This window comes from Triticum urartu, chromosome 1 (assembly GCF_003073215.2).
Source record: "Triticum urartu cultivar G1812 chromosome 1, Tu2.1, whole genome shotgun sequence".
Lineage (NCBI taxonomy): Eukaryota > Viridiplantae > Streptophyta > Magnoliopsida > Poales > Poaceae > Triticum > Triticum urartu.
Genome location: NC_053022.1, coordinates 526,821,047 through 526,842,339, shown reverse-complemented (window position 1 = coordinate 526,842,339; position 21,293 = coordinate 526,821,047).

Genomic DNA, 21,293 nt, shown 5'->3' with positions numbered 1-21,293 from the left:
TGCGGAAACCTCCTTGCCGGAGCTACTGACCTTGGCTCGCTTGGCGCCGCCGTCGCTGCCGGACTGCTCAACGACCAGCACCTCTTTGTTCTGCTTCTTCCTGTTGTTGCGCCGCCGGTTTTTCTTTGCCGGGGTGGCATCCTCGCTGTCAGATCCCCCTGCTCCAGTGCTTTCTCCGGGGAATTTCCTCCCTTCCTCAGCGCGTGCACACTTGTCGGCCAGGGCATATAGCTCGCTGACGTCCCGAATCTTGCACATCGCCATCTCCTCCCGCATCCTGCGGTTACGCACGTCCTGATGGAACACGCTGATTACCGTGGCGGGGTGGATATTTGGGATGTTGTGCTGTACACGGCTGAACCTCTGGATATACTTGCGCAGGGGCTCTCCTTCCTTCTGGACGAGCAGATGAAGGTCACTCTCTTGGCCATGAGGTTTGTGGCCGCCTGTGAAGGCGCCGACAAACTGATGGCATAGATCAGCCCAGGAGGATATGGAGTTGTCCGGCAAGTGCATGAGCCAGGACCTGACGTTGGGCTTGAGCACCAACGGGAAGTAGTTGGCAAGGATCTTATCGTCCCGCCCCCCAGCAGCCTACACCGCGATGGTGTAGATGCTGAGGAACTCCGATGGATGCGACTTGCCGTCGTACTTCTCTGGTACATCTGGTTTGAAATTCTTCGTACTGGGCCACTGGACTCGCCGCAGCTCACGAATGAACACAGGGCAACCTACCGCGTACGGCAAGTCACCTGGTTCCCCTGGCGCATGCATGTCAACAGAGGGCCCAGCGCGCTTGTCTGATTGACGCCGCGCTTCTCTCCGGCGCTCGATGCGAGTACGAGCGTCTTCTTGTTGTCGTTCTTGACGAACTTGACGCTGATCGCGACGAGCTCGCGGATCTGACGACGCGGTGGAGTCGCTGTCGAGGTGGGCCCGGCGAGTCGGCGATCTTGGCCTTCGGGGTGGAGAGTGCATAGTAGTTGCACCCCCCACCAGTCTTGTCGTCTCTGGCTCGTGCCTGGCTGGCTTGCCGCGGCTGAGATGTGCTCAGCTGCCATGGAGTGTCGCCGTTGGCGAAGCCGATGAGACTCTGGATAGTGGCCCTCCAGTCGTCGATCTTGTCCGCCGCAGGAGGGTAGTCCAGGAGCAGCTGAGCTCGCGCCAAAGCTTCTGCTGCGGTGGCGGGTGGTGGTGGCGAACGGTGCGAGCAGCGGGATATGCTGGGACTTCTGACTACGTTAGAAGGAGCAGTATCTCGTCCAGGCGACCGTGTCTCGCTCGCGCCAGCAGGTTGACGTGCATGGTGGTCCTGAGCGCCCCGAGATCCACCAGCTCGATCTTAATCTAGCGAACGCATGGTACCGTGAGTACCATGACGCAGCCGGTCCCGCGCCTCTTGAGATGGGCGCGGTGCATGCACGAACGCCGAGGTCTTGGAGTGTGCCCGGTCATTGTGGGAGCCGGCTACGCCGCCGATGGGCAGCGCAGCCTTGTCCTGGGACCTGGCAGCGCCGTGAGTCCCCTCATCGACGCGTGTCCTTCCGCCGGTGCCTGCCCCACCAACCTTTTGCTCCGGCGGTGGCTGGCTCGGCGCGGATGGAGCAGCTGCCTCCGAAACTTTCTTCTTCGGCGGCATGTTGATAAAGATGATGAAGATCTAGCTCGCAAGAACGCCGGATCTGGTTCACACAACTTCGACGCCCCCTACCTGGCGCGCCAAAGATGTCGGGGTACTGATCCACGGGCACCTATGGGACCGGCGGGCCGGGTCCCTTTCGGTTCGGCGGGGGCGGAGGTCGCGCAAAGAGCAGATCAAGGCGAAGCACGCGAGCGATTTACCCAGGTTCGGGCCGCACGAATGCGTAAGACCCTACTCCTGCTTTGTGGTTTTGTATTGATTTCTAGCTTGGGAGCGCGGAGTGCTACAGTACACACCAGCGGCTAGCAAGACCGGGCGTGAGTGTTCGAACTGGCTAACCTCCTCCCTCTACGTTGCACACGGGCCTCCTTTTATATGCTCAAGGGGTTACCCACAGGTGGCAACGGAGGTAAAGGGCAAAAATGGAAAGGTGCTGTGGTAGGCACAGCGACCTGTTACAGTGTATCATACCTAACCCTGGCGGCAGGGGACAAGGGCATTAATTGCCCGTCTGTGTCGCCCAAACAATACCGAAAGGGACCGCCAGGGACGCCACCGTTTTCCATGATGGTTATCTTGTCAGCGCCTGCTTTCCACCGTGCACCCCTAGCTGCACGGCCTCCTGCCACGTGTGCTTGGGAGGGTCCTAGAGCAACACGTTGGCGGGTGTGCTGGAGCGCGGGCACGAAGTGGGGGTTTCCCGCAGCAAGCTCCTTGCCGCGGTCGTCGTCTTGTCGTGTTCGGGAGCTTGTCGCTCACCGGGCCTTGCCAGAACGCGTGGTGCGTCGCGGCAAGTTCCTTGGAATGCCTTGAGTGGCCTTCCCGGCAAGCTCCTCTTGCCGGGGTCTTGGTTTGAGTACTTTGTTCTTGAATGGTATTCAAAGTAGCCGCGGAGGGTCTTGGCGGTCACCACGGCAAGCCTTGCCGCGGGATGCTGCGACTGCCCGTGCACAAGTTCGGGATACTTGGGTACCCCTACTCCAGTACACCGACACAAAGTATTACGCGCATGCTCCTAGGGGGATAGATTGGTAGGAAAAGACCATCGCTCGCCCCCGACCGCCACTCATAAGGAGGACAATCAAATAACACCTCATGTTTCAAATTTGTTGCATAACGTTTAGCATACGTGCATGATACGGGACTTGCAAACTTTAACTCAAGCACTTCTTAAATTCACAGTTACTCTACTAGCATGACTTTGATATTACTACCTCCATATCTCAAAACAATTATCAAGCATCCAACTTTTCTTAGTATTCAACACACTCAAAAGAAACAAATCTTGAATACCAAGCATGTTATTATTAAGCAAATTACCATGCTATTAAGACTCTCAAAATAATTTAAGTGAAGCATGAGAGATCAATAGTTTCTTTAAAACAAATCCACCACCGTGCTCAAAAAAAATCTAAGTGAAGCACATAGAGCAAAATTACTTAGCTCAAGAAGATATAAGTGAAGCACATAGAGCAAAACTACATAGCTCAAAAGATATAAGTGAAGCACATAGACTATTCTATCAAATTTTAATTCATGTATGGCTCTCTCAAAAGGTGTGTACAGCAAGGATGATTGTGGAATACTAAAACACAAAGACAAAAATAATACAAGACGCTCCAAGAAAAATACATATCATGTTGGTGAATAAAAATATAGCTCCAAGTAAATTACCGATGGAAGTGGACGAAAGAGGGGATGCCTTCCGGGGCATCCCCAAGCTTTGACTTTTTGGTGTCCTTGGATTATCTTTGGGGTTCCATGGGCATCCCCAAGCTTAGGCTCTTGCCACTCCTTGTTCCATAATCCATCAAAAGAATTCACCCAAAACTTGAAAACTTCACAACACAAAACTTAAAGTAGAAAACTCGTGAGCTCCGTTAGCGAAAGAAAACAAAAGACCACTTCAAGGTACTGTAATGAACTCATTCTTTATTTATATTGGTGTTAAACCTACTGTATTCCAACTTCTCTATGGATTATAAACTATTTTACTAGCCATAGATTCATCAAAATAAGCAAACAACACACGAAAAACAGAATCTGTCAAAAACAGAACAGTCTGTAGTAATCTGTATCTAGCGCAATATATGGAACCCCAAAAATTCTAAAATAATTTTCTGGACGTGAGGAATTTATCTATTAATCATCTGCAAAAATAATTAACTAAATAGCACTCTCCAAATAAAAATGACAGCAGTTCTCGTGAGCGCTAAAGTTTCTGTTTTTTACAGCAAGTTCAACAAGACTTTCCCCAAGTCTTCCCAACGGTTCTACTTGGCACAAACACTAATTAAACACAAAAAACACAACCAAAACAGAGGCTAAATAAATTATTTATTACTAAACAGGAGCAAAAAGCAAGGAATAAAAATAAAATTGGGTTGCCTCCCAACAAGCGCTATCGTTTAACGCCCCTAGCTAGGCATAAAAGCGAGGATCGTTCTAGGTATTGCCATCTTGATTCTTAATTTTTTTAGCGATGTTATGATCGAATCCAGGAGGTTCCTTATGTTTCCCTTCATATTCAGAGATCTTGAGATCTAAAGAATCCAACCGCTTATTGCAAAGAGTAATCAGCATATTCATGCGGTGAATATTTCCGCTAACGCTCTTAAGAGATTCAAGAGATTTTTGTAAAAACTTAGTTACTTCGCAAATTTTCTCAAGAACTTGCGTTTCCTCTTGGGTATGATGGGGCCCATTTTGTTGAGGTAAATTTCCTACTATACCTTCCATAATTTCATGCGCGATACTGGGATCAATTTCAATAAAATTGCCTTTGGCAACACAAACCAAAAGTTGTATATGAGACATATTAAGCCCAACATAAAAGTTGCGAAGCAAAATTCTGAAATTTACTTCTAGGGTGCATTTACGATAAGATTCCATCATTCTAAACCAAGCATCCTTTAAGTTTTCTCCTTGCTTTTGTTTGAAGTGAAGGACTTCAAACTCGGGGGACAAAGGAGCAGAAAGAGGACTAGCCATGACGACAAGCAAACGAACTAGCACACGAGCAGACAAGAGCGAACGGGCAAAAGAGCAAATAGAGAGGGAGGATAGAGAGAGAGAGGGCGAATAAAACGGCAAGGGTGAAGTGGGGGAGAGGAAAACGAGAGGAAAATGGCAAATAATGTAATGCGAGAGATAGGGATTGTGATGGGTACTTGGTATGTTGACTTTTGCGTAGACTCCCCGGCAACGGCGCCAGAAATCCTTCTTGCTACCTCTTGAGCTTGCGTTGGATTTCCCCGGAGAGGAAGGGATGATGCAGCAGAGTAGCGTAAGTATTTCCCTCAGTTTTTGAGAATCAAGGTATCAATCCAGTAGGAGGCCACGCTCAAGCCCCTCGTACCTGCACAAAACGATAGCTACTCGCAACCAACGCGATTATGGGTTGTTAATCCCTTCACGGTCACTTACGAGAGTGAGATCTGATAGATATAATATTTTTGGTATTTTTGGTATAGAGATGCAAAGTAAAAAGTAAAGGCAAAGTAAAAAAGCAAAGCAAGATTAAAGTGATGGAGATTGATATGATGAGAATAGACCCCGGGGCCATAGGTTTCACTAGTGGCTTATCTCAAGAGCATAAGTATTCTACGGTGGGTGAACAAATTACTGTTGAGCAATTGACAGAATTGAGCATAGTTATGAGAATATCTAGGCATGATCATGTATATAGGAATCACGTCTATGAAAAGTAGACCGAAACGATTCTGCATCTACTACTATTACTCCACTCATCGACCGCTATCCAGCATGCATCTAGAGTATTAAGTTAAAAACAGAGTAACACTTTAAGCAAGATGACATGATGTAGAGAGATAAATTCATGCAATATGAAATGAACCCCATCTTGTTATCCTCGATGGCAACGATACAATACGTGCCTTGCTGCCCCTTCTGTCACTGGGAAAGGACACCACAAGATCGAACCCAAAGCTAAGCACTTCTCCCATGGCAAGAACTACCAATCTAGTTTTACAAACCAAACGGATAATTCAAAGAGACTTGCAAAGATAACAAATCATACATAAAAGAATTCAGAGAAGATTCAAATATTATTCATAGATAGACTTGATCATAAACCCACAATTCATCGGTCTCAACAAACACACCGCAAAAAGAAGAAGATTACATCGAATAGATCTTCACTAGAGAGGGGGAGAACTTTGTATTGAGATCCAAAAAGAGAGAAGAAGCCATCTAGCTACTAACTATGGACCCGAAGGTCTGAGGGAAACTACTCACACTTCATCGGAGGGGCTATGATGATGTAGAAGCCCTCCGTGGTGACGGTCCTCTCCGGCGGAGCTCCGGAACAGGCCCCAAGATGGGATCTCGTGGATACAGAAAGTTGCGGTGGTGGAATTAGGTTTTTGGCTCCTGTCCTGGTCGTTTGGGGGTACGTAGGTATATATAGGAGGAAGGAGTACGTCGGTGGAGCACCGAGGGGCCCACGAGGCAGGGGCGCGCCCCCCACCCTCGTGACCGCCTCTTTGACTCCTTGGAGTAGGGTCCAAGTCTCCTAGATCACGTTCAGTGAGAAAATCATGTTCCCGAAGGTTTTATTCCGTTTGGACTCCGTTTGATATTCTGTTTCTCTGAAATACTGAAATAGGCAAAAAAAATAGCAATTCTGGGCTGGGCCTCCGGTTAATAGGTTAGTCCCAAAAATAATATAAGAGTGGAAAATAAAGCCCAATATAGTCCAAAACAGTAGATAATATAGCATGGAGCAATCAAAAATTATAGATACATTGGAGACGTATCAATGATCATGTCATCAACATAGAGAAGGAGAAGAGTCCGACCACGAGGAGACGTGTGAACAAACAACACGGGATCATGATCATTGGGCAAGAAACCAGCGGCAGTCACCACAAAGGTGAAGCGCTCAAACTAGGCGCGAGGGGCCTGTTTGAGACCATAGAGGGAGCGGCGAAGGCTACAGACCATACCATCAGGAGCATAGTACCCCGGTGGTGGCTGCATATAAACCTCCTCACGCAACTCGCCATTGAGAAAAGCGTTCTGAACATCAAGTTGAGAGATAGACCACTGACGAACAGAAGCCACAGCAAGAAGAGTGCAGACAGTGGTCATTGTTGGGGAACGTAGTAATTTCAAAAAAATTCCTACGCACACGCAAGATCATGGTGATGCATAGCAACGAGAGGGAAGAGTGTTGTCTACATACCCTCATAGACCGACAGCGGAAGCGTTATGACAACGCGGTTGATGTAGTCGTACGTCTTCACGGCCCGACCGATCAAGCACCGAAACTACGGCACCTCCGAGTTCTAGCACACGTTCAGCTCGATGACGATCCTCGGACTCCGATCCAGCAAAGTGTCGGGGAAGAGTTCCGTCAGAATGACGGCGTGGTGACGATCTTGATGTTCTACTGTCGCAGGGCTACGCCTAAGCACCGCTACAATATTATCGAGGATTATGGTGGAAGGGGGCACCGCACACAGCTAAGAGAACGATCACGAAGATCAACTTGTGTGTCTAGAGGTGCCCCTGCCCCCATATATAAAGGAGCAAGGGGGGAGGCCGGCCGTCCCTTGGGCGCACCCAGGAGGAGGAGTCCTCCTCCTAGTAGGAGTAGGACTCCCCTCTTTCCTACTCCTACTAGGAGGGGGAAAGGAAGGGGGAGAGGGAGAAGGAAAGGGGGCACCGCCCCCCCTCTCCTAGTCCAATTCGGACCAGAGGGGGAGGGGGCGCGCGGCCCACCCTGGCCGCCCCTCTTTCTCTCCACTAGGGCCCATAAGGCCCATTACTTCTCCCGGGGGGTTCCGGTAACCCTCCGGCACTCCGGTTTTCTCCGAAATCACCCGGAACACTTCCGGTGTCCGAATATAGCCGTCCAATATATCAATCTTTATGTCTCGACCATTTCGAGACTCCTCGTCATGTTCGTGATCACATCCGGGACTCCGAACAAACTTCGGTACATCAAAATATATAAACTCATAATGAAACTGTCATCGTAATGTTAAGCGTGCGGACCCTACGGGTTCGAGAACAATGTAGACATGACCGAGACATGTCTCCGGTCAATAACCAATAGCGGAACCTGGATGCTCATATTGGCTCCCACATATTCTACGAAGATCTTTATCGGTCAGACCGCATAACAACATACTTTGTTCCCTTTGTCATCGGTATGTTACTTGCCCGAGATTCGATCGTCGGTATCTCAATACCTAGTTCAATCTCGTTACCGGCAAGTCTCTTTACTTGTTTCGTAATACATCATCTCGCAACTAACTCATTAGTTGCAATGCTTGCAAGGCTTATGTGATGTGCATTACCGAGAGGGCCCAGAGATACCTCTTCGACAATCAGAGTGACAAATCCTAATCTCGAAATACGCCAACCCAACATGTACCTTTGGAGACACCTGTAGAGCTCCTTTATAATCACCCAGTTACGTTGTGACGTTTGGTAGCACACAAAGTGTTCCTCCGGCAAACGGGAGTTGCATAATCTCATAGTCATAGGAACATGTATAAGTCATGAAGAAAGCAATAGCAACATACTAGACGATCGGGTGCTAAGCTAATGGAATGGGTCATGTCAATCACATCATTCTCCTAATGATGTGATCCCGTTATCAATGACATCCAATGTCCATGGTCAGGAAACCGTAACCATCTATTGATCAACGAGCTAGTCAAGTAGAGGCATACTAGTGACATTTAGTTTGTCTATGTATTCACACAAGTATTATGTTTCCGGTTAATACAATTCTAGCATGAATAATAAACATTTATCATGAAATAAGGAAATAAATAATAACTTTATTATTGCCTCTAGGGCATATTTCCTTCAGTCATGTGGGCCACAGGAGCGAATGTCTCATCATAATCGCGCCCCTGCTCCTGCTGGAAACCACGAGCTACAATACGAGCTTTGTAGCGCTCAAGAGAACCATCGGAGCGAGTCTTAATCTTGTAGACCCACTTGCAGGTGATGGGACGGACACCGGAAGGAAGGGGAACCAGATCCCAGGTGCTAGAGCGCTCAAGAGCAGCAAGCTCTTCAGCCATCGCAAGCTGTCATTCAGGCTGAGTCATGGCAGTCCGATAGGAAGTGGGCTCAGCAATAACAGAGAGACCGTACCGATCAGGGGAGTAGCGATCAGGCGGGGGGGCGAGGCAGAGCATGGAGGTTGTGAACCAGAGGAGGCGTGGGAGGGGGTGCACCAGAGGTGGGAGGCTCGTCAGAGGAGACATCCTCAGTACGAGATCAACGAGTATAGTGGAGAGGAAATGGTGAGAGAGGGCGGCGGACTGGAGATGATGGTGGAGAGGTGGAGGAGGAGGATGAAGAAGACGGGGTCGGTGGTGAATGAGAAGAAAGGAGAGGTGCCGGAGGAAGATGTGACATATGAGGCACATAGCAGGGTGTATCGGGAAGGAGAAGGAAAGAAAGGTCGTCCACAGAGAAACTCGAGGAAGATGAACGTGGGTAGTAGGAACGAGACTCGTCAAAAGTCACATCACACGAGATGCGCAAGCGAAGACCCACAGGATCCCAACATCGATAGCCCTTGTGCTCATCACTGTAGCCAAGGAAAACACACTCAACCGACTGAGCAGTCAGTTTGGTGCGTTCTCGGGGGGCAGGAAGAACATAGCACACGCATCCAAACATATGAAGAGCTGAGTAGTCAGGAGAGCGACCAGTGAGACACTCCATAGGAATACCACCCTGCAGAGCAGTGATGGCTGAATGTTGATGAGATAGGTGGATGCTGAAATAGCCTCGGCCCAAAAATGGGGTGGAAGGGAAGCAGCAATCATCAGCGCACGAGCCGTCTCAAGTAAATGACGATGCTTTCGTTCGGCAACGTCATTCTGAGCATGAGCACCAAGACACGAGAACTGGGCAAGAGTACCCTGTTCCGCGAGAAAACTACGCAACAGCTGAGAGATAAACTCTCTAGCGGAGTCAGCACGAAAAGTACGGATGGGCGTGGGAAACTGAGTGTGAACCATGGCAGCAAAGCGTTTGTATATAGGGAGAACCTCGCTATGAGATTTCATGAAGTAGAGCCAAGTGTAGGGAGAGAAATCATCAATAAACAAAACATAGTAGCGATGACCACCTTTCGAATCAAAGGGAGCAGGACCCCAAAGATCAGAATGAACTAAGTCAAAAGGACGCTGAGATACAGACGCACTAGTAGGATAAGGTAGCTGAGTCTGTTTGCCAAGTCTGCAGCCATTACAATGTAAGGAGACATCTCCAGATATAGACCCTAAGAGGCCCTGACAGACTAAAGAACACAAGCGAGCACCACAGATGTGACCAAGGCGATGATGCCACTGCTGGAAGGACGCAGACGAAGAGGCAGCAAGAGCATGAGAGCTGGCAGAAGTGGTGGCAGCGGAAGGAACACAAAGCCAGTCAACCTACCAAAGGCCCTCTGACTCACGGCGCCGGGGGCCAGCACCAACCAAAGCCTTGGTGCGATGATCCTGAATGGAACAAGAGTCGGTATCAAGAATGACACGACAACCAGAATCAGTGAGTTGGGCAGCGGAAAAAAGATTCATGGTAAGGCGAGGAACATGTGAAACACTCCGAACAGAAAAATATGGAGTGAAAAGAACACCACGACTAGAAACAGGAAGATATGTGCCGTCGGTAGTAAGAACATTAACAGGCGAATCAAGAGGTCGTAGAGAAGACAGCGCGGAAGAATCAGAGGACATATGAAAGGAGGCTCTAGAATCCAGAACCCACGAAGATGTACCTGACTGTGTAGATGCCAGTGATGGTGAGGAAGGGGATGCAATCACAGCAGTAGCAGAAGCAGTCGACGAGGAGCCTGAGGAAGCAAGGAGACGCTTGAGGCGAACAATATCCTGGTCAGTGAGTGACGGGGTCGAGGAGGACACAGGAGTCCCACTGGAGAAGGAGGAGCGCCTCTGGTCACGCTTCTTCTGGCGACAATCAGACTCGGGGTGACCTGACCAGGAGTGATACGTCCATTTTGCATCATGCTTTTATATCGATATTTATTGCATTATGGGCTGTTATTTCACATTATTTCACAATACTTATGGCTATTCTCTCTTATTTTACAAGGTTTACATAAGGAGGGAGAATGCCGGTAGCTGGAATTCTGGGCTGAAAAAGGAGCAAATATTAGAGACCTATTTTGCACAACTCCAAAAGTCCTGAAACTCCACGGAATACCTTATAATAAATAATGAAAAATCCTTGCCAAAGATGAAGACCAGGGGCCCACACCCTTTCCATGAGGGTGGGGGCGCCCCCCCCCCTAGGGCACGCCCCCCTACCTCATGGGCCCCCTGGTGGCTCTCCGATGACCATCTTCTCCTATATGAAGTCTTTCATCGAGAAAAAAATAAGAAGCAACCTTTCGGGATGAAACTCCGCCGCCACGAGGCGGAACCTTGGCGGAACCAATCTAGGGCTCCGACAGTGCTGTTCTGCCGGGGAAACTTCCCTCCCGGAGGGGGAAATCATCGCCATCGTCATCACCAACGCTCCTCTCATCGGGAGAGGGCAATCTCCATCAACATCTTCATCAGCACCATCTCATCTCAAAACCCTAGTTCATCTCTTGTATCCAATTCTTGTCTCCAAGTCCGGGATTGGTGCTAGCAGGTTGCTAGTAGTGTTAATTACTCCTTGTAGTTGATGCTAGTTGGCTTAATTGGTGGAAGATCATATGCTCAGATCCTTTATGCATATTATTACCCATCCGATTATGAATATGAATATGCTTTGTGAGTAGTTACGTTTGTTCCTGAGGACAAGGGAGAAGTCTTGCTATTAGTAGTCATGTGAATTTGGTATTCGTTCGATATTTTTATGAGATGTATGTTGTCTAGCCTCTAGTGGTGTTATGTGAACGTCGACTACATAACACTTCACCATTGTTTGGGCCTAGAGGAAGGCATTGGGAAGTAATAAGTAGATGATGGGTTGCTAGAGTGACAGAAGCTTAAACCCTAGTTTATGCGTTGCTTCGTAAGGGGCTGATTTGGATCCATATGTTTCATGCTATGGTTAGGTTTACCTTAATACTTTTGTTGTAGTTGCAGATGCTTGCAATAGAGGTTAATCATAAGTGGGATGGTTGTTCAAGTAAGAACATCACCCAAGCACCGGTCCACCCACGTGTCAAATTATCAAAGTACCAAACGCGAATCATATGAACGTGATGAAAACTAGCTTGACGATATTCCCATGTGTCCTCGGGAGCGCTTTTCCTTATATAAGAGTTTGTCCAGGCTTGTCCTTTGCTACAAAAAGGATTGGGCCACCTTGCTGCACTTTATTTACTTTTGTTACTTGTTGCTTGTTACAATTTACCTTATCACAAAACTATCTGTTACCACTTATTTCAGTACTTGCAGAGAATACCTTGCTGAAAACCGCTTATCATTTCCTTCTGCTCCTCGTTGGGTTCGACACTCTTACTTATCGAAAGGACTACGATAGATCCCCTATACTTGTGGGTCATCAAGACTCTTTTCCGGCGCCGTTGCCGGGGAGTGTAGCGTCTTTGGTAGGTGGAATTTGGTAAGGAAAATTTTATATAGTGTGCTGAAATTTACTATCACTTGTTATTATGGAAAGTAATTCTCTGAGGGGCTTGTTCGGGGTATCTTCACCCCGTCCAGTAGAGCAAAGAGTTGCTCCTCAACCTACTGAACCTATTGAAAATGAAACTCCTTTTGAATTTCCTTCGGGTATGATGGAAAAACTGCTAGCTAACCCTTTTACAGGAGATGGAACAAAGCATCCTGATGAGCACTTAATATATGTGGATGAAGTTTGTGGATTATTTAGGCTTGCAGGTATACCCGATGATGTTGCTAAGAAGAAGGTCTTCCCTTTATCTTTGAAGGGAGACACATTGATATGGTATAGGCTATGTGATGATATGAGATCATGGGATTATAAAAGATTGAAGTTGGAATTTCATCAAAAGTATTACCCTATGCATCTTGTTCATCGTGATCGCAATTATATATATAATTTTTGGCCTCGCGAAGGAGAAAGCATCGCTCAAGCTTGGGGGGGAGGCTTAAATCAATGTTATATTCATGCCAAAATCATGAGCTCCCAAGAGAAACAATTCTTCAAAAAATTTATGCTCGGCTTTCTGAAAATAATCGCACCATGCTCGACACTTCTTGTGCTGGCTCTTTTATGATGAAGACTATTGGATTTAGATGGGATTTATTGAATAGAATTAAACGCAACTCTGAAGATTGGGATCTCAACGAAGGTAAGGAGTCAGGTATGACACCTAAGTTTGATTGTGTTAAATCTTTCATGGATACCGATATTTTCCGTAAGTTTAGCACTAAATATGGACTTGATTCTGAGATAGTAGCTTTTTCTGTGAAATCTTTGCTCTTATGTTGATCTCCCTAAGGAGAAGTGGTTTAAATATCATCCTCCCATAGAAGTAAAAGTAGCTGCACCTATTAAAGTTGAAGAAAAGACTGTCACTTATAATGATCACTATTGTTCCTACTTGTTATGTTGAGAAACCACCTTTCCTGTTAGGATAAAGGATCATGCTAAAGCTTCAACCTGTGGTTCGTAAAAGCAATATTAAAACATAACACCTCCTGAGCAAGTTAAAGTAGAACCTAATATTTATTGTTAAAGATCTCTTGTCTGATAATATGAGTGGCATGTTATCTTAGTTCTACATCGAAACTACTAGAATTGCTAAAACCCCTGTGATCAGATAAACATAGACCTGTGGTAGGCATGCTTGTTATTGTTGTTAAAATAGGAGATCATTATTATCATGGCTTATGTGATATGGGTGCTAGTGCTAGTGCAATACCTATTGACTTGTATAAAGAAAATTATGCATGACATTGCACCTGCGGAGTTAGAAGAAATTGATGTCACAATTAAACTTGCCAATAGAGATACTATTTCACCAGTGGCAATTGTTAGAGATGTTGAAGTCTTGTGTGGGAAAACCAAATATCCTGCTGATTTTCTTGTTCTCAGTTCCCCACAAGATAGCTTTTGTCCCATTATATTTGGTAGACCCTTCTTGAACACTGTTAATGCTAAGATAGACTGCGAAAAGAATGTTGTTACTATTGGCCTGGATGACATGGTTCATGAGTTTAATTTCTCTAAGTTTATTAAACAACATCGTGAGGAAGAATTGCCTAGTAAGGATGAAATTATTGGTCTTGCTTCTATTGTCGTACCTCCTAGTGATCCTTTAGAACATTCTTTGCTAGACCATGAAAATGATATGTTCATGAATGAAAGAAGGGAAATAGATGAAGTATTCTTTAAACAGGAACCTATTCTGAAACACAATCTGCCTGTTGAAATCTTAGGGGATTCCCCTCCACCCAAGGGTGATCCCGTGTTTGAGCTTAAACCGTTGCCTGATAATCTTAAATATGCTTATCTTGATGAAAAGAAGATATATCCTGTTATTATTAGTGCTAACCTTTCAGAGCATGAAGAAGAGAAACTATTGAAAACTCTGAAGAAGCACTGTGCTGCTATTGGATATACTCTTGATGATCTTAAGGGCATTAGTCCCACTGTATGTCAACATAAAATAAATTTGGAAGCGGATGCCAAACCAGTACGTGATCCTCAACGACGTCTGAATCCTAAAATGAAAGAAGTGGTAAGAAAAGAAATACTCAAGCTTCTGGTGGTAGGTGTAATTTATCCAGTTGCTGATAGTCAGTGGGTAAGTCCTGTTCATTGTGTCCCTAAGAAGGGAGGTATTACGGTTGTTCCTAATGATAAAGCTGAATTGATCCCACAAAGAATTATTACAGGTTATAGGGTGGTAATTGATTTCCGCAAATTAAATAAAGCTACTAAGAAAGACCATTACCCCTTACCTTTTATTGATCAAATGCTAGAAAGATTATGCAAACATACACACTACTGCTTTCTAGATGGTTATTCTTCTTTCCCTCAAATACCTGTGTCGGCTAAAGATCAATCAAAGACTACTTTTACATGCCCTTTTGGTACTTTTTCTTATAGACGTATGCCTTTTGGTTTATGTAACGCACTTGCTACCTTTCAAGGATGCATGATGGCTATATTCTCTGACTTCTGTGAAAAGATTTGTGTGGTTTTCATGGACGACTTTTCCGTCTATGGATCTTCTTTTGATGATTGCTTGAGCAACCTTGATCGAGCTTTGCAGAGATGTGAAGAAACTAATCTTGTCCTGAATTGGGAAAAGTGCCACTTTATGGTTAATGAAAGTATTGTCTTGGGGCATAAAGTTTCTGAAAGAGGTATTGAAGTTGATAAAGCCAAGGTTGATGATATTGAAAAGATGCCATGTACCAAGGACATCAAAGGTATAAGAAGTTTCCTTGGTCACGCCGGATTTTATAGGAGGTTCATTAAGGACTTCTCAAAAATCTCTCGGCCTCTGACTAATTTATTACAAAAAGATATACCATTTGTCTTTGATGATGATTGTGTAGAAGCATTTGAAATACTTAAGAAAGCATTGATCTCTGCACCTATTGTTCAGCCACCTGATTGGAATTTACCCTTTGAAATTATGTGTGATGCTAGTGATTATGATGTAGGTGCTGTGCTAGCACAAAGAGTTGATAAGAAACTAAATGTTATTCAATATGCTAGTAAAACTCTAGACAATGCTCAAAGAAATTATGCTACTACTGAAAAAGAATTCTTAGCAGTTGTATTTGCTTGTGATAAGTTTAGAACTTATATTGTTGATTCCAAAGTAACTATTCACACTGATCATGCTCCTATTAAATATCTTATGGAAAAGAAAGATGCTAAACCTAGACTTATTAGATGGGTTCTCTTGCTTCAAGAATTCGATTTGCATATTGTTGATAGAAAAGGAGCTGAGAACCCCGTTGCAGACAACTTATGTAGGTTAGAGAATGTTCTTGATGACCCACTACCTATTGATGATAGCTTTCCTGATGAACAATTAAATGTCATAAGTACTTCTCGTAGTACCCCTTGGTATGCTGATTATGCTAATTACATAGTTGCTAAATTTATACCACCTAGATTCACATACCAACAATAGAAAAAGTTCTTCTACGATTTGAGACATTACTTTTGGGATGACCCACATCTTTATAAAGGAGTAGATGGTGTTATTAGAAGTTGTGTACCTGAGCATGAACAAGAACAGATCCTACGCAAGTGCCACTCTGAAACTTATGGACGACACCACGCGGGAGATAGAACTGCACATAAGGTACTACAATCAAGTTTTTATTGGCCTACTCTCTTCAAGGATGCCCGTAAGTTTGTCCTATCTTGTGATGAATGTCAAAGAATTGGTAATATTAGTAGACATCAAGAAATGCCTATGAATTATTCACTTGTTATTGAACCATTTGATGTTTGGGGTTTTGATTATATGGGACTTTTTCCTGCCTCTAATGGATATACACATATTTTAGTTGCTATGTTATTCCAACTAGTAGTGCTGATCATAACACTTCTATTAAAATGCTTAAAGAAGTTATTTTTCCAAGGTTTGGAGTCCCTAGATATTTAATGACTGATGGTGGTTCACATTTTATTCATGGTGCTTTCTGTAAAATGCTTGCTAAATATGACGTCAATCATAGAATTGCATCTCCGTATCACCCACAGTCTAGTGGTAAAGTAGAATTGAGTAATAGAGAACTCAAATTAATTTTGCAAAAGACTATCAATAGGTCTAGAAAGAATTGGTCCAAGAAACTTGATGATGCATTATGGGCCTATAGAACTACATATAAAAATCCTATGGGTATGTCTCCGTATAAAATGGTATATGGAAAAGCATGTCACTTACCTCTCGAACTAGAACATAAGGCATATTGGGCTATTAAAGAGCTCAACTATGATTTCGAACTTGCCGGTGAAAAAAGGTTATTTGATATTAGCTCACTTGATGAATGGAGAACCCAAGCTTATGAAAATGCCAAGTTGTTTAAAGAAAAGGTTAAAAGATGGCATGACAAAAGGATACAAAAGCGTGAGTTTAATGTAAGTGATTATGTATTGCTATACAACTCTCGTTTAAGATTTTTTGCAGGTAAACTTCTCTCTAAATGGGAAGGCCCCTATGTTATCAAGGAGGTCTACCGTTCCAGTGCCATAAAAACCAACAACTTCGAAGGCACAAATCCGAAGGTGGTAAATGGTCAAAGAATCAAACATTATATCTCAGGTAATCCCATAAATATTGAAACCAATATTATTGAAACCGTAACCCCAGAGGAATACATAAGGGACACTTTCCAGAACGTTTCAGACTCCGAAAAGGAATAGGTATGTGGTACGGTAAGTAAACCGACTCCAAAACAGTTTTTAAGGCAATATTTATCCGTTTTGGAATATTTAGAAAAATAGAAAAATAAGCAGCAGTCCGGCAAGGACACGAGGCCCCACGAGGGTGGAGGGCGCGCCCCCCTACCTCGTGAGCACCTTGTGTGCCTTCCGGACTCCGTTTTCTTACAAGATACGTATTTTGGTCGGTGAAAATTCACTATATATTCTCCCAAAGGTTTTGACTCCCGTATCACGCAATTATCCTCTGTTTTGTTTCGAGCTGTCCCGCTGTAGATTAGATCAACCTGTCTTCCCAGGATTCGGAAGGAGAAAGCTATGTGGATGATTACTTAGCTAATCCTAAGATCTATGGAGATGTGGAGCACGATGGTAGGACCACGGAGGAAGAAGAGGACTATGAACCCAATGGGAAGGAGGAGACGAGCTCAGATGAAGATGAAGCCCCATTACCTCAACCTGGGGATATGCACGTGGAGTTCAAAAAGTCAAGTCTCCCTGATAGGGTAAAGAAACCAAAATTCGAGTTTATCCCTTTTCGTCTCTTGCAGGAAAATAAGCAGAACTATGAAAAAGATATAGACCCAAAAGGAGGAGATTGATGATCTGAGGGATCAAAATGCCGTCCTCAAGAGTAAATTAAGGGAGAAGTCTATGCCATCAACTAAGTCAACAACACCTCCACCTTCTTCACCAACCAAGGATATATAATCACATGGGTATGGGCACTCCCCTTGGCAACCGCCAAGCTTAGGGGAGTGCCACGGTATCGTATCACAATCACTCCTATCTTTACCATTTTCCTTAGTTCAATACTATTAGTAGTATTTTGATCTAGTAGAATAAAGTTTATGGCATGATCTAGTTTTAAGTTTTGCTTTATGATCTCTCTATGTAATCGAGTCCGTGAGCTATATAATAAAGATTAGTGTTGAGTCAAGGGCTTGATTTTCTTGCCATGATCCCAAATAAAGAAAAGAAAGAGAAAAAGAATAAGAAGAAACAAAAGTTCATATTGATCTTATTGATAGTAATGACTTCACATAGAAAGAGTATGATGAATAAAAGTTATTGAGAGTTGACAAACATAGCTTTGGTCATCGTTGCAATTAATAGGAAGTAATAAGGAAAGAGAGTATTCACATATAAATATATTATCATTGACATCTTTTATGATTGGGAGCACTCATCAAAATATGACATCCTAAAGAGTTGACATTGGACAAGGAAGACAACATAATGGGTTATGTTTTCTTACATCTAAGATAAAGTATATTGTCATGGATCATCCAACATGTTGAGCTTGCCTTTCCCCCTCATGCTAGCCAAATTCACAGCACCAAGTAGAGATACTACTTGTGCTTCCAAATACCATTAAACCAGTTTTGCCATGAGAGTCCACCATACCTACCTATGGATTAAGTAAGACCCATCAAGTAAGTTGTCATCAGTGCAAGCAATAAAAATTGCTCTAAATATGTATGATTAGTGTGGGAGAAATAAGCTTTATACAATCTTGTGATGTGGAAGTAATAAAAGCGACGGACTGCATAATAAAGGTTCATATCTCAAGGGGCAATATAAAGTGACGTTCTTTCGCATTAAGATTTTGTGCATCCAACCATAAAAGCGCATGGTAACCTCTTCTTCCCTCTGCGAAGGGCCTATCTTTTATTATTATCTTCTACCTTATGCAAGTTTCATGGTGATCTTCACCTCTCCCTTTTTCATTTTATCCTTTGGCAAGCCCAGCATGTTGGAAAGAACCTGATATATATATATCTAATTGGATGTAGGGGGGCATGAGTTATTATTGTTGACATTACCCTCGAGGTAAAAGGTTGTGGAGCGAAACTATAAGCCCCTATCTTTCTCTGTGTCCGATTAAAACTCCGTAACCACAAGTATTGCGCGAGTGTTAGCAATTATGAAGGACTAGATGATAGTTGAGTATGTGGACTTGCTTTTTAGCTCTGACATAGAATCTTTCTGATGTTATGATAAATTGCAATTGCTTCAATGACTGAGGTTATAGTTTGTTGGTTCTCAATAAGGTTTCCGATTCATACTTTTGCATTGTGAATAGATCCTCACTTGAACATAAGTAATCATATGACAATATCTATGTATGTTACTGTTATGAGAATAATCATGATGCCCTCATGTCCGTATTTTATTTTTATCGACGACTCTACCTCTAAACTGGGGACATATTTATTGCTATCGGCTTTCGCTTGAGGACAAGCAAGGTCTAAGCTTGGGGGAGTTGATACGTCCATTTTGCATCATGCTTTTATATCGATATTTATTGCATTATGGGCTGTTATTTCACATTATGTCACAATACTTATGGCTATTCTCTCTTATTTTACAAGGTTTACATAAGGAGGGAGAATGCCGGCAGCTGGAATTATGGGCTGAAAAAGGAGCAAATATTAGAGACCTATTCTGCACAACTCCAAAAGTCCTGAAACTCCACGGAATACCTTATAATAAATAATGAAAAAACCTCGCCAAAGATGAAGACCAGGGGGGCCACACCCTTTCCACGAGGGTGGGGGGTGCCCCCCCTAGGGCGCGCCCCCCTACCTCGTGGGCCCCCTAGTGGCTCTCCGATGACCATCTTCTCCTATATGAAGTCTTTTGCCGAGAAAAAAATAAGAAGCAACCTTACGGGACGAAACTCCGCCGCCACGAGGCGGAACCTTGGCGGAACCAATCTAGGGCTCCGGCAGAGCTGTTCTGCCAGGGAAACTTCCCTCCCGTAGGGGGAAATCATCGCCATCGTCATCACCAACGCTCCTCTCATCGGGAGAGGGCAATCTCCATCAACATCTTCATCAGCACCATCTCATCTCAAAACCCTAGTTCATCTCTTGTATCCAATTATTGTCTCCAGGTCCGGGATTGGTGCTAGTAGGTTGCTAGTAGTGTTAATTACTCCTTGTAGTTGATGCTAGTTGGTTTAATTGGTGGAAGATCATATGTTCAGATCCTTTATACATATTATTACCCCTCTGATTATGAATATGAATATGCTTTGTGAGTAGTTACGTTTGTTCCTGAGGACAAGGGAGAAGACTTGCTATTAGTAGTCATGTGAATTTGGTATTCGTTCGATATTTTGATGAGATGTATGTTGTCTAGCCTCTAGTGGTGTTATGTGAACATCGACTACATAACACTTCACCATTATTTGGGCCTAGAGGAAGGCATTGGGAAGTAATAAGTAGATGATGGGTTGCTAGAGTGACAGAAGCTTAAACCCTAGTTTATGCATTGCTTCGTAAGGGGCTGATTTGGATCCATATGTTTCATGCTATGGTTAGGTTTACCTTAATACTTTTGTTGTAGTTGCGGATGCTTGCAATAGAGGTTAATCATAAGTGGGATGGTTGTTCAAGTAAGAACAGCACCCAAGCACCGGTCCACCCACATGTCAAATTATCAAAGTACCGAACGCGAATCATATGAACGTGATGAAAACTAGCTTGACGATATTCCCATGTGTCCTCGGGAGCGCTTTTCCTTATATAAGAGTTTGTCCAGGCTTGTCCTTTGCTACAAAAAGGATTGGGCCACCTTGCTGCATTTTATTTACTTTTGTTACTTATTGCTCGTTACAAATTATCTCATCACAAAACTATCTGTTACCACTTATTTCAGTACTTGCAGAGAATACCTTGCTGAAAACCGCTTATCATTTCCTTCTGCTCCTCGTTGGGTTTGACACTCTTACTTATCGAAAGGACTACAATAGATCCCCTATACTTGTGGGTCATCAGGGAGCAATAACCACAGACGGTGTCACGGTGCGATGTGCCCTTCTCAGCGTAAGGAGGCTGGCTCACCCCCTGGAGGAGTAGGCAGGAGCGGCGGAGCAGTGAGGCGAGCAGACGACACAGGAGCCCGGGCAGCCAATACTGACGGAACCAGAAGCAACCCAGCAAAGCGAAGGCAGGTCTCCTTAGCACAAAGCTCAGCAAGTATCTCGGATATAGAAACACGACCACGAGCAAGCAGGTGAGCACTTCTAGGCTCAAACTCAGACCGGAGACGAGATAAGAACTCATGGACCCGCTGAAATTTGAGATCTGAACGAGTAGTCTGACAGCAACAATAGGTTCCACAAACAACTGTCCGAAGAGAGTCAAGCTGGCGCCAGATGGCAGAGCATTGTGAATAGAGCTCATCAATAGAAGAATCACCTTGCTGGAGTGCATGGTCCTGGCGCACCACAGATAGGTAGAGAGCATCACCAGAGGGCTGATAGCGCTGACAGAGGTAAGACCACATC